The sequence below is a fragment of the Mizuhopecten yessoensis genome, unplaced genomic scaffold, assembly GCF_002113885.1.
Source record: "Mizuhopecten yessoensis strain PY_sf001 unplaced genomic scaffold, ASM211388v2 scaffold7485, whole genome shotgun sequence".
In the NCBI taxonomy this organism is placed as follows: Eukaryota; Metazoa; Mollusca; class Bivalvia; order Pectinida; family Pectinidae; genus Mizuhopecten; species Mizuhopecten yessoensis.
Window position 1 is genome coordinate 5,139 of NW_018407071.1, and position 14,078 is coordinate 19,216.

The 14,078-nt window shown below is 36.0% G+C and overlaps 1 long non-coding RNA gene across 1 annotated transcript in view; it reads right to left on the reverse strand.

Moving 5' to 3' along the window:
- LOC110453696 overlaps positions 1-14,078 on the reverse strand; it is a 15,289-nt gene extending 1,211 nt beyond the window's left edge. The window contains exons 1-2 of the long non-coding RNA XR_002463304.1: positions 14,051-14,078; positions 8,440-8,543 (exon numbers count right to left, since the gene is read on the reverse strand). This is a non-coding gene — a long non-coding RNA (uncharacterized LOC110453696). The remainder of the gene's footprint in view (positions 1-8,439; positions 8,544-14,050) is intronic.

Genomic DNA, 14,078 nt, shown 5'->3' on the forward strand with positions numbered 1-14,078 from the left:
TTTTTTTTTATATTCTTTTACTATATCCAAGAAACCGGCGACAGATGGCGCCCAACGTAATTTTGGAAAGGAAGACCTGGTTTCGTTCTTGATAGCGTCTATACCATATAACCAGTTTGCAGAAACGGGATATAGGAAGGAGCTCTTCTCCGAAGGAGGGAATAAGAGTGCAATGGAGCGGACAAACAAGGAACCCAGGACCAGTACCGTACGCGTGTGAAACTTTGCCTCGGCATGTTGACAGTACGAGGGATATTGTGGTATTTTGTGTGAACAGTGTTGTAAACATATGTAATTGTTTGGTTGTAAGGGTAGTGTCGTTGTTGTAGGTATGTGCTCGTGGCGCGTGGACGGAGGTAGACCATGTAGTTATACAGCATATGCCATGTTTTGAGTCCGAACTACGTTTATTTGTAGATATATACCTATTTATCGCTAAGGGTACGATATTGGCATGGAGTTGTGACAGAACATTGACAGAAAATTGTTCTAACTGTTCTAATATTTTGATTAAAAATACAATATATTTAGTATTAACAGCAAGTACAGAAAGAAGTTTGCAGCAGTGTAAACATATTTGCAGATTTGCAGAGCTTGTGTGTGAGTAAAAAGTAATTAAGTATGAAGTAGTACAAAATTAAAGAAATCTTGTAGGTAGGGGGCTCCCCAACCACTGGAAAGTTCTCGATTTATGTCTACTAGCTTATCAATCTTTCTTATATACTTATAGGCTGGTATAAAAATATATGTGAAAAAAACCTTGTAGGTTGTTGGTTCCAAAACTACAAGGTTTGTTCTCAGACAAATGTGATTGTTTTCAGGTTTGATATTTGTGTGAATTTAAGGTTAACGGAGATTACAGACCTCAGGGAGATACTGTTCCCAGATCACGTGGGTAGCATGGAATCTTTTACCTAGCTGTATTATATATACAGCGTGTATTGATAGTTATTGTGTGGTAGGTAGGTTATATTTGAGGGACCTTGTCGGTAAGGATTGGCCCCACCACTATATAACTTATTGTTATATTTGTTGAAAGGTAGGCTATATGTGATTATGTGAATAAACTTGTCGGTAGGGATTGGCCCGACCACTTGGTAACACCTTGGATATATAGTAGATAGTGATATATATATACCTAAAACGGAGTTCCCATGTGCATGTCTTGTAGGTAGGGGATGCTCAATCACCTGTCTAGCTTGGGCAAGTATGGTTGATCTTTTATATTTTGTGTTCAGATTAGTTTTTTGTCATTTTCTAAATATAGTTGTTTTTTGTGAATATTTGTTAGTTAAAATGGCTGGAAAAAAATGTTCAACCACAAAGGACTTGAGTCCTTAAGGGAGACGGGGAGGTATGTTATTACCCCGCTTTCTGAGAAAGCAGTTAGCACTCCTAAGGTTATTCCACAAAAAGATCCATATTTAGGAGAGTTTGAGGATGAGGAAGATGAGGCCCGCTTACATAGATTTACCCACGTACCTAAGATACCTTATTTTTCTGGTGATGATTCACCACAAAAGGGGGATATCACATTTCAAGAATGGCGGTTTGATCTTCATTGTCTTGCCAACGACCCTGAAATATCAGAGAGCCTGCAAGTGCAAGCAAAAAGGCGGTCGTTACGGGGAACTGCCCGTAAAATGCTTATAATATTGGGGAAGAGGGCCTCAGTTCTAAAATGTTAGCCAAATTAAAAACATTATTTGGGGATATATCAACCAACGGTATGCTTATGCAGGAGCTTTTTAATTGCTATCAGAAACCAGATGAATCAGTGTCAGTCTTTAGCTGTAGACTAGAAAACATGTTGCAGTTAGCTATTGACAATGGATATCTTGACAAGAAAGCAAAATGTGAGTTGCTAAGGCACAAATTGTGGACGTCTTTATCTTTAGACAAGCTAAAGAGTCAAACCAGACACTCATATGATACTTTGAAAGATTTTGATGACCTGCTCAGGGAGATTCGTAGGGTTGACAAGGAGATAAGTATAAACAAGAGTACAGGAAGTGGTGTCACTGCTACCTATACAGGTAAGAAAGCCCAGCAAAATGTGATGTCAGGTGAACAGACTCAAGAGCACGCTTTGTTCGATCAAGAGAAGAGGCTCAATACTTTAAATATTCTTGAACGTTTAGAAAAACCAGAGGGCTGGTGACAATAACAAAGGTCAGAGAGGCAGGGGAAACAGGAAGGTCAAAGTTAGCAGATATGTCAAGGTCAAAGACATGGTCAAAATGGAGCTATTTGACAGGGTCAAGGTATGTACAGCCTAAACGCGTAAAGGTCGCTGCTGCTGGCCAAGCTGGGACCTGTAATGTACAAGGACAAAGCCAACATTTTCTTATTCGAATGGTAAGTGTGGCAAATGAAAGCATAGTGAGTATCAATAACTGTGAGATGAAGGCGTTAGTGGATAGTGGATCTATGGTGACAACCATATCAGTCTGGTTACCTTAATTTAGAGGATAAACCTGAGTTATTGAGTTTAGATGATTTAGGCTTGGAGGTATCAATCGCGGATAGTTCTAGTCTAGGATATATGGGTTACATTGAGTGTGTTTAAACTGTACCATGCTTTTCTAATGATGATATTAGCTTAGTTATACCAGAGGCATGGCAGATGGCTACAGAAAGTATTGCCTGTAATACTGCAACAGAAAAGACTTTATCCAAGAAGGAAATACATATTGCTCCATATGAGTCTGCAATTGTTGACTGGTTAGCCAGAGGTTTAGGCGGTCACATGAGTGAAGGGGTAAGAGAAGGCTTAGCCGAGGGTGCAGGTTTTGAGGTATGTCCTAAATTGGTGAATCAGAATAAAAATGTAGCAAGGGTTCCAGTTCAGATATGTAAAATTACATTGAAACCTATAATACTAAAACCAAAAGGGAAATTAAGTGTCATTCAGGCTGTGTAAATAGAGGATAATTTAGCATCTGAAATAGGTGGACTCTCTAAGGTTGAATCAGATTATTTTAAGGATTTAGGTGTTCAGTTAGAGGAGGAAAACTTAACTTCGATACAGGCTGAGTCAAAAGCAGTGATTGAGAGTTGGCATAAATTATTGCTACGGGATCATTGGATTTAGGAAGGGCTAATAAAGTGAAACATAAGATAGAGTTAGAGGAAAGCAAGCCAATTAAGCAATCTTACAGGAGGATACCCCCTGTAATGTATGAAGAGGTGCGCCAACACGTCAAAGACATGTTACAGTCAGGTGTAGTTAGAGTAAAATAGTCCTTTCACATCTAACGTAGTTTTACTGAGAAAGAAGGACGGATCTCTACAATTCTGTATTGACTCTAAAATGGGCGGATTGGTCTAGTGGTAAGCACTCCTGCCTTTCACGCAGCAAGAATTGTATTGGTTAATGTATATGCTAATTGTATATCTATGTACTGGAAAAAGGCATGTTTTATTCAGTTTATTACATACTTACTAATGAAATACGGATACATCTACTTTCTTATGATCTACTTTTCTTTTGAAATATTAAAAAATGGAAAAATTTCAAAAAGGGGTTTTGAGGGCTATTTTTGGGTGTTATAAGGCGAGAGCTGATATGGGTTAGAGCAATTGGGACATATCGCATATACAGCAACCCCATTTTTATTAGTAAGTATGTAATAAATTACATATATACCCCGGATACATATATCTATATCTATATAAAAGCCCGTGTCATGCCGTTATGTTTGTTGATTTAAACAAATGTACAAAAGATCACTGAAAGTGTACCTTCGATGTTAACAAACTCACATACTTAACACTGCGATATTGGTTTGTTTTCATATCTAAGGCAAACAACTACACTAAAAGGATCCCTGTCCTTCTGCAGACAAAATACTAGCGAATCCCGGCCACTGTGTTAAGTACCGTTCTTTTTTGTATAACTGTAGCGCAGCCAGTTGGACCGATACTCTTCCTTAGAGTAGGTAGCTCAGTAAAAACAAATAACTGTATAACAATTTAAATCCCAGGGTTCGAATCCAGGTCTGGTCCAGCAGAACTTTTACAATCATAACGCAATCAATCGTTATTTATTTATACATTTTTTCATCAAAATCTAGCAAGGAATGGTTTTTCTTTTCAGTAAAGATTTATCAAAGCTATGAAAGTAGTGATTTACAAAACATCTGTAAAGCATACTGTATTGGACATGCCCTTCGAGTGTAAATAAAACGGATGTTCCATGTGAGACCTTCAATTGTGCTGTTTGTACACATGTGGTTAAATCCGTTCCATCCAGTAACAACCTATGTCTGAACACCTCAAATTGGCGACGAGGATAAACACAAAGGAATCAGGAATGCTCAGGCAATCAATTTGTCAGCCTTTAGAGTCAGATTTATAACATCAATACGGTAGGATTTCAATGGAGTAAATGGACAAGATCATTTGACCTCAACGCAAAAGGAAAAGAGTTAAGTAAACCAGCCCTAAAAAAGCTGTGTTACTTTAATGTGCAGGAGAAAAAGTACAAGATATAGTTTATACTCTTGCACAAAGAGAGTCTGGTAAACACGAAGATGTTTATACTGTCACTAAAGCTATCTTAGATGAACATTTCGCCTCCAGGTTAATGTGTCATTTTAACGGTCACAGCTTAGATCAAATTTTCGAGATGCATCAGAAACTGTTGACATTTTTGTAACTCAATTTTACTTTTGGAAATGGGGTTGAAAAAATGATATGTGACCAAGCAAGTTATCGAGAAATGTAGTTCGTCACATCTGAGGCGGATTTCTAGAACAGAGAAATTTAACTGCACAAAGAGCAATAAATTCAATGAAAAGATAGAGGAGACGAAGTGAAACAAAGTACTAAATGTACACATAAAAATGGTGTTAGTTGTCAGAATTCGATGCAATGTTATACCTGTGGTAACATGGGTCACATAAAAAAGGATTCGAAATTTCCAGCCAAGGACAAGAAGCACCGAAAATGTAAGACTGGTCATGTTTTTCCGGAAAATCTTGGAAAAGGAGAGGTAACCCGAAGAGCCATGTGAAACAAGTTCATAGTAACTCTGACACAGACAGCGAGTATTCATTTGGTGTACCTACTGAAGAATCAATGCAGTTTACAACTGTGAAAGTCGAAATTGGTGGAGTTTCTGCAGACTTCATAACTGATTCAGGTGCTACTGTAAACATAACCAGTAAGGGCACTTGGGAAACGTGGAAACAGGAGAGAAATTTAAAGAATTAAAAGATGAGGATATTAAAGAGCCAGTTGGGGGACGAAGTAGCTTGATATCCCGGTGGTGATGGTGTCCAAACCTAATGGAGATATACGCTGATGTGTGGATATGAGGCAGGCAAATCGAGTTGTAGCTAGGGAAAGGTATCAAACCACTACGGTCGAATAAGTGGTCCAAGTACTAAATGGTAGCTACGTGTTAAGAAAACTTGATATTGACAAGTATCATCAGATTGAATTGGCAAGTTATTAAAGAGGAATCGGTCAAGAGGAATAACAGCATTAATCACTCTCACAAAGGTGTATTTCAATATAAACGTCTAATGTTTGGAGTAAGCTGCGCATCCGAAATGTATTACCGTGTTTTGACACTGGTATTGGATTAATGTAAAAGTGTGAACAGTATGTTCGACGACATAGTGGTGCATGGTTCATCAAAGGAGGGAGATGATGATAGATTAGACAAGGCATTATCTGTACTCCAGGAAAGATGCCTGACCCTGAACTATGAGAAGTGCAAATTCAGTCTTCCTAAAATTGTATTGATGAGCTACTTTTGGTCAGCAAAAGGAATTGGGTAATCAGACACCAAAGTTGAGGCAATATTTAATGCTCGACAACCGGAAACTGCAACAGAAGTAAGCATTTTCTTGGCTTGGTATAGTTCACAGGCGGACTTATCCAAAATCTTGCGACACTCATTGAACCCTTAAGGAAACTAACTCAAAGGGAGGGACCTTTGGTGTGGAACATTAAACAAGAATCGGCTATTCAAAAGATTAAAGAGAACCTAGCAAGTACTATAATGTAAAGCATACTTTAAAACTGGTGCTAAAACACAAATAATAGCTGATTATAGCCCTATAGGATTAGGAGCTGTTCTTGTACAAGAATAAGATGGTCAGCAACATGTGATATCATAGTTTGACTAGTGTGGAGCGACGCTATTCGCAAACCGAAAAGGAGACGCTCGCCTTAGTATTGGCATGAGAACGTTTCCTTATGTACAATGTACATATATTGCATAGACGTTTAGTTGTTCACACATCACAAACCACTTCAGTACATATTCACAGACTCATCTTAAACCTGTGCACGCGTTGAACGATGGGTATTGCGATTACAACCCTATACCTAAATAGTGAGACATGTGGCTGGTCCTAAGAATATAGCAGACTCCCTATCAAGATTGTTGCAAAAAGATCAAGGGATACAACTCAGTCTTACTAAAACTGAGGAGTATGTAAAATTTGCGCTGGAAACGAGCATAACGACAGCAATGACAATACAGGAGATTGAGGAGGAATCCCTAAATGACACAAATCTTCAAAACATTAGGGAATGTCTCTTAAAAGGGAAATGGCATTAACTTGAAAACAAGGACTTCCTCTTATTGAGAGATGAATTGTGTAGTGCAGGTAATATTTTTCTGCGAAGATCCAGGATAGTGATACAGAAGTCACTGCAAAGCCGCATCCTAGAATTAGGTCATGGAGGACATTCGAGTATTGTTCTGATGAACCAAAGGTTGAGAATAAAGGTGTGGTGATCAAAGATGGATCATGGAATAAATGGCTATTGTACAAGTTGTTTTGGATATCAACTAGTTAGTACACCCTCAAAACCAGAACCGAGGAGTCGTACAGACTTTCCATCCGGACCGTGGCAGCCTATTCCTGTAGATTATCTTGGACAACTTTCAGGAGATTATCTTCTTGTATTTGTAGACTATTATTCACGACGGGTTTAAGTCGTTACTACTAAGTAAGTCTACAACAGTAGAGAAAACTGTCAAAATGTTTTAGAAATTACATTTTAAGTGAGCTGTTTAAAAAGTACACCAAGGAGACTGACATCAAACAACACAGTACAACCCAACTGTGGTCTCAAGCCAACGGAGAAGTAGAACATTAGAATAACCCAGACAGAACACAGGAACTCGAAAGAAGAGCTACAAATTTACATGTTGATGTACAGATCTACACCACATTCTGTTACTGGAGTCAGCCTAGCAGAGCTCTTATTTGGCAGGTAAATCAGGTCAAAAATGTCTGATCTGCAGGACTATCATTCATCAATGTCAAAGGACATCGAGGTCAGAGATTGCGATTCAGAGAGGAAAACTTCAGGAACGTAATATAATGATGATAAACGCAGAGCACTAGAAAATGAAAGCAAAGTAGTTGATAAAGTGCTAGTAAAACGACCACGTGAGATAAAACGTTTGCAACATTTTTTTAAGAGCCTGTGAAAGTTGTAGCAAAATGTGGAAATAGTATGAAATTCGATATTTTTGAAGACATACAACAAAAGGCACATGAACAAACTATTTTCGGAACGCGATACAGAACAGACAGAACGCGATACATGACGCGATACATAACGCGATACAGAACAAACAGAACGCGAACCTGAACCTAACGTACAAAGTAAACCGCGAGATGTGTTGAAGGAAACTGATGATAAATTTGATTACGAAATAGAAATAAAAGACACAAACATTGATGCTTATGTGAATGAAAGACCTTAAGACGGTCAACGAGATGAAAGAAAGTTTCTTTACAATTAAAAGACTATGCTATGACTTATAATTATAATTATAAATATATATTCAAAGGATTGTCCATCTTATGAATTATCTTAAGGACTCTGTGTGTTATATTGTGTTCAACATTTATATTTTATGTTTCAACTGTTTTCAAAAGACTGAAAAAAATGAACTTTTCATGTACATATATATTGATAATGTGTACAATATCAAGTTGGTTCAACTCAAACTCTATTAACAGTTATAATTCATTCTGTCCACAACTGTTCTAAAAACGAGATATTTTTTCATTGTTTTTCAAATGTTTATTGAGTATAGGAAATAACCAATAATAATAAGTCATACTCAGTTATTGTTTCCTTGTTGAAACGTTTCAAGTATCAGTAATACATAAACTCTGGTTTTGATTAAAAGGAGAGATTGTAGTGATGTACAAGTATCTTTAAAGCATATTGTATTTGACATGCGCAGTGTGTGTGAACAAACCGGACGTTCCATGTGAGACCTGCATTAGTGATGTTTGTACTTTGTACAGACGTTGTTAGATGTGTTCCATCAAGCATCATTCTATGGCTGAACACAAGAATAGAGATGCCTAAAAATACGGTTTCCAAAGCGTACTTACAAATTAATCATTTGTTCATGGAAAAATGGAAAAAGGCTGCCTTACCAGAGTCACTTACCCCTGAGAGCTCATGATGTTAACTAACTTCTCAAATGTAGGTTGATTCTTCTCACAACAGCTAGGAAGAGTTATGTTCTATTTCGGGTTCGCACGGACTTAGATCTGGAAAGCAATTATTTTCATTATATACCCTGTGAATAAGCATTTAAGATGCATTTAGTAAGTCAATAAAGAAATTCAAACAGTTAATGTGCCAAACTACTATTGTATTTATTTAGGTACATCATTTATATACGGAAGCCAGTACGTCGTATTTACGACATAGCTAAGTCGTTATCACGAGATAGTAAGTCGTTATTACGAGATGACTGAGTCGTTATTACGAAATAGTAAGTCGTTATTACACGATATAGCTAAGTCGTTATTAGAAGATAGTAAATCGTTGTTAAGAGATAGTAAGTCGTTATTACGAGATAGCTAATTCGTTATTACGATATAGTAAGTCGTTATTACGACATAACAATTTTTTCTCGTACTTGCTTCCGTAGTATTACTAAAATCAAAAGAATAACATTCGTTTCTAAACTATTCAAAAACACAGATAGAAAAGTGGTAAAAGAGCCGTTATAAATTGCGATGATTTTTCCGAATTAACAGATCATTTATTCATTAACAAGCATTTAGAGGAAATAGTGATAAAACAAAAACCATCTATAATTATGCATCCATTCTGTGATATCGAGAAGTGATAATCTGACAGAAAAAAGGTTGAACACCTATGTATACAATAAGTAAGTCGACACACTGCCAAACAAAACGAACGGTTACTGCGACATATAATCCATTTTGTTATTATACATCTACTTTGTTTTGATATATTCAGCTTTTACGATTTGTTTTGATCATCTTAGGCAATTCTGTTGTCTAAAGACTATTCGGGGGATATATACCTAACAAGCCTCAGTAACATATTATTAGATTCTTAGTTAAACAAATTATTTTGAGTTCTATCAAAATAAAGCTTGAAGTAGTCCTTGTTGAGTTTTTTGCATTTGTCATTGTGGGGAGGTTAAAGCAGTTTTGCCTTGTTGGTTCCTGCAGCATCATAGAGAGGTAGGGGAGTCGCTTTTCTATTTCCCTGGACAGGTGCATCCACACTATTCCGCGTTTGAGACATCCTTGTTTCACCCTAGAGTTGAGACGAGGGTTTCCCCTATTTATAACAATGGTATGCCGTCAAGTAAATAATGCAATGACGTCACGTCAATAATCCATCAACGTCACGTCAACCCTGAATAAAGCCTGTTACGCAAACATTACTTTACGTTTATGATACGCAACGGGAGAACGGGGTAAGAGAAAAGGAATCATTCACCCCCTTCAGGATGAGATAGGTAAATATCAACCCACGGGAAAGATTCTTAAGTTGCCAAACACTCGACAAAATCTCATCCTAGGTGTTCCCATATTAAGAAAAATTGTATGACGTCACGTCAACAATGAAACAACGTCAAATAACCCCTGCATTTAGCCTGTAACGTTAATATTACATTATTCATATGATATGCAATGAGTGAACAGGGTAAGAGAAAAAGAATCATACGCCCCTTGAGGTGAGATTGGGAATATGATGCTTATTATACACAATAACATTAGAGGTTTGCTCCCAGGCGTGGGAAATATATGTTGATAGTTAATGTTTGACAGTTTCAGAGGAACGGCGCGTAAGAACAGAGTTGCTTTATTAAATTTCTTAAAGATTGAAAGAGGTTGACTAAATGGGGCAGGCCACTGTTAAACAAATTATGACTGCTCGCTTTAAATCACACAATGAGAAATGCCGCCTTTGGTTGCGATGAAATTGATATATAATGAAAACAATTCTAGTCTGTTGAATGATATACATCTGCGTGTTGCACAACTCACCAAGGTGTGATGTATTATTTCTTTTATTTAGAGAAACGCATATCGTGTAATTGAATATTGCATGGATCTACATTTGTATTAGCCATTATATGTGCAAGTATCAGGTACACTGTACTAGAATAACAATTCCAAAGAATTTATATCCTTTTCATATTTAAGTGTGTTCCTTAAAATTTGTGTAAATGAGAACGTTTTGAAATAATGAAATGGCCCAGGTCTAGTCGTGACACATGAACAGTGATCCAGAAAAAAACGCCCACATTATAATCATAATGTGTGAAAGAGGTTGTAACTATGAGCTATGGTGCTGAACACATCCACCAAATAATCATGAGATAGACTGTGAATTATTTGTTGCTTGGTATCAACTTTACCAATAACACAATTGACACATATGTGATGAATTGTGAAGTGCCTGTGAAAAGGGCGAGTAACCCCCCGTTATACATCCACAGGTAATAGGCTATTGACATATATATTGACCTATATATGTAACTTTTATACGTTTTTGAGTAGTTTTAACCAATAATGAATGAAAGTGAAGGTGAATCAAGCTTAAACAGTCAATTTGTTCAGAAAAAATCAATTTCTATGTGTATAAGGAATCAAAGTACAGTAGAAATGGCTTGATCCTAAAAATAAAGGGCATGCCTCAGATAAACATGGATAGCGGGTTTTTCCTGCACAACACACCTACACACACATATATATATATATTTATAAACTACATTTTGAATACATTCTTTTAGAAGAATGATTTTTTTTTCAAAAAGAGATTTTCCCAGATTTGGGACTTGTGAAAAGAATGGTTACCACATAAAAAAAAAAAAACACAAAAAAAACACCATGAGTTCTAACCCAAAATTTGACCCATGCAAGTAGTTATGAATTTTCTTAAAACCTGCCTTAAATTGAATAGCAGCTACTCGATCAGAAATATTCACGTTTTAGCATAGGTCGTTCAACTGTATTTTTCACAATATGTTCTGAGTACAAAAAAAGACTACATGAAAAGCTGGCTTTTGTTGTGTAGACACAGATTTGTAAATGGAAAAAAACGTAGCCTCAAACCCAATTCGAATATTTTTTTTTTAAAAATGTGAAGCCCACATAGTCCACTTTATCATGTATATTCCAATTTTAGTGCTGTTTTTTTTTTTTTAAATTTGACACATGTAATATTACATCGGTTATTCATTGTACAAAAATATCACCCATTGCCACCGTACGCTACTGTACATTGCTACCTTATATGCACTGTATGAAAGTACTCATATGCACTAAAAGTAGAAATTAGAGATAATCTTAAGCAAGGAGTTGTGCAATGATGAGGAAATGTGAATGTGTGACTATTTTGGCAGTTTTACTTGTTACAACGTCAATATGGCTTCAATAGGTTCATTTCAAATACATATTTAATTATAGTTTCTCTTGTACTACACTACATTACAGTTCCCTGATTCAACAAATGTCAATCCTCGGCGTTTTTAAATAAGATTTTTTATTTCTCAGCTTTGCTAAAAATTTGTTATTTTGAACGGAGACAGCAAGTGAACAAGTAATACTGAAGTCATATTTGAATCTCGTTTGGAATCATTGACGATTCCACAATGAAATAATTTCAAAAAGTTTTACCTCTAATAAACTAACCATACTCATGAACTATCTTCGCATTATCAAAAATGTACAACAGTACAAATACGGGAATAGGGGAGGGGGTAATGGATTGGTATGCAGTGGAAACCATGAATGAATAATATATCAATATACATGTGATCATCAGATGGTAATATCATATTTCTATATTGCAATGAGTATCAGTTCCTGTATACGATATTCTGTTCGTTTATGAAGATTATTATGAATCTCCGTTCCACTGCCAAATTTTCTGAATTGGATTTTTTATCATCATGAAATAAATAATTTACAAATAGAAACCTATAAAAAAGATCATGAAGAAAAAAAGAAAATGAAAGAAACCTGCAACTGTGGTTTGGGAGTAGAAATGCAACGAGACCAGAACAACAACCAACTGCTGACTATTTTCTTGTTTAACCCCAGTTATCGTAAACAAAAACTATAAAAAAAGTGTTTTGGTTACTTTCATAATTTACGTGTTTTACCGTGATTGTGAAATGTTATTCATTGTGTATTAGTGTCATTGTGAAATATATGACGTATTTTTATGTTTGTAGAAAGTGCATCTCGATGTTAGGTTTAAACTGTGCAGTTCGTGATTATGCATTCAGCAGGTTATCGTGGAGTTCAGTTGATTTACATAATGGCTTTTTTCTAAGCGGAATTGTACGATAACTGTGAAGTGTTTTGTTGAATTGAAAAGTTAATTTTGCATTAACTCTATATCGCAAAGTGGAAAGCAGTGCCTACATGTATTTTTATATTTTTAACAGGTGTGCCTTATTGTTTTGTTGTCGCCTACAAAGTTCTCGAGAAACATAAGTTACTTTACTTGGATTTGACATGTAATTACACCGCGAGTTTAGTCGATGAAAAAGAAGACGCTTACTCCTCGGGAACATATGGCCTTGTTCTCCTTGTTCTTTGAAAAATATTACCCCACGGATCTTTCCTTTGGTGATATCTTGTTCTGGTTATACGGTTTTGAGTTCGAATTCAGGTTTCGTTGATACTTCCTCGATATTCTCTGCAAGATTACTGCCATTTGTTAATAGGGACTCAGTATGGTTTAAAAATGGCGCTGAACGTGTATTTGTCGCAACTTATTCCTTTTTACTACATAATGTTTATTGCAACCATTTCCTGACCCGGTTTATACAAGCTGTCTCTGCAACTACAGAAGCTTCAATCGTTTCTTTAGTGGATGACCTTACTGTATGGGTCGACAATACCTCCTTATTAGGAAAGTATATTCAAGATACACCGCCGCAAATCTCAAAATACATGGTTATCTCCATTAAATTCAGTTAAAACTACCTACAGAAACAACAACTTAAACACATTCACAGTGAAGTTAAATTAACATTGTTCGTTTTTGGGGACAGACTATTGTTCGTGACGTCATTAACAATCGGTTCTATTACGTGTCGGGTTTAGTCGGGGTAATTGACGTCATTAGCCATTGTCGACTGGGCTTCATTTGCAATGAGAAATCTGTGACTATATCGTCGTTTTACCGTCACAAATTATATCAATTGACCAATAAATTAGTACGTTTATTTACCACTCACTTTCGGTTGCTACATGTAGCCGTGCGTTTTGTCGTCCATATTAATATCGTCTTTTTCTTTATTTGGTTTATTTACTAAAATTGTAGGGATTCTCGCGTTCTAATATTAATCCAGCTAATCCAAACTACATGTAAAACAATTTTATTTTTATTTTACTTCTTATCTTTCGTACTGAGCGAATCTATAGATATAGACAAGGAGATTAATTTAATTATCCAATCTTATTTTTACAAGAAATATAAAACATACAATCCCATCTCATTTTGTCAAGGAATATGAAATATATTATCCCATCTCATTTTGATAAGGAATATAAAATAATCAATCCGTCTTATTTTGACAAGTAATATAAAATAAATAATTCCGTCTTATTTTGACAAGGAATATAAACAAATTATTTATGTGATCTGTGATACAAAGTTACGTGATCTGATTTGTTCTTGTAATGTTAAGCATCGGATATCTTTGACTAAGTTTTCTTTATGTGTCTGTTTCAATAATAATGAAAGAATACGTTCACATATGACAACATACCTTTTTTCGTCCAGGTAAATTGTAAATC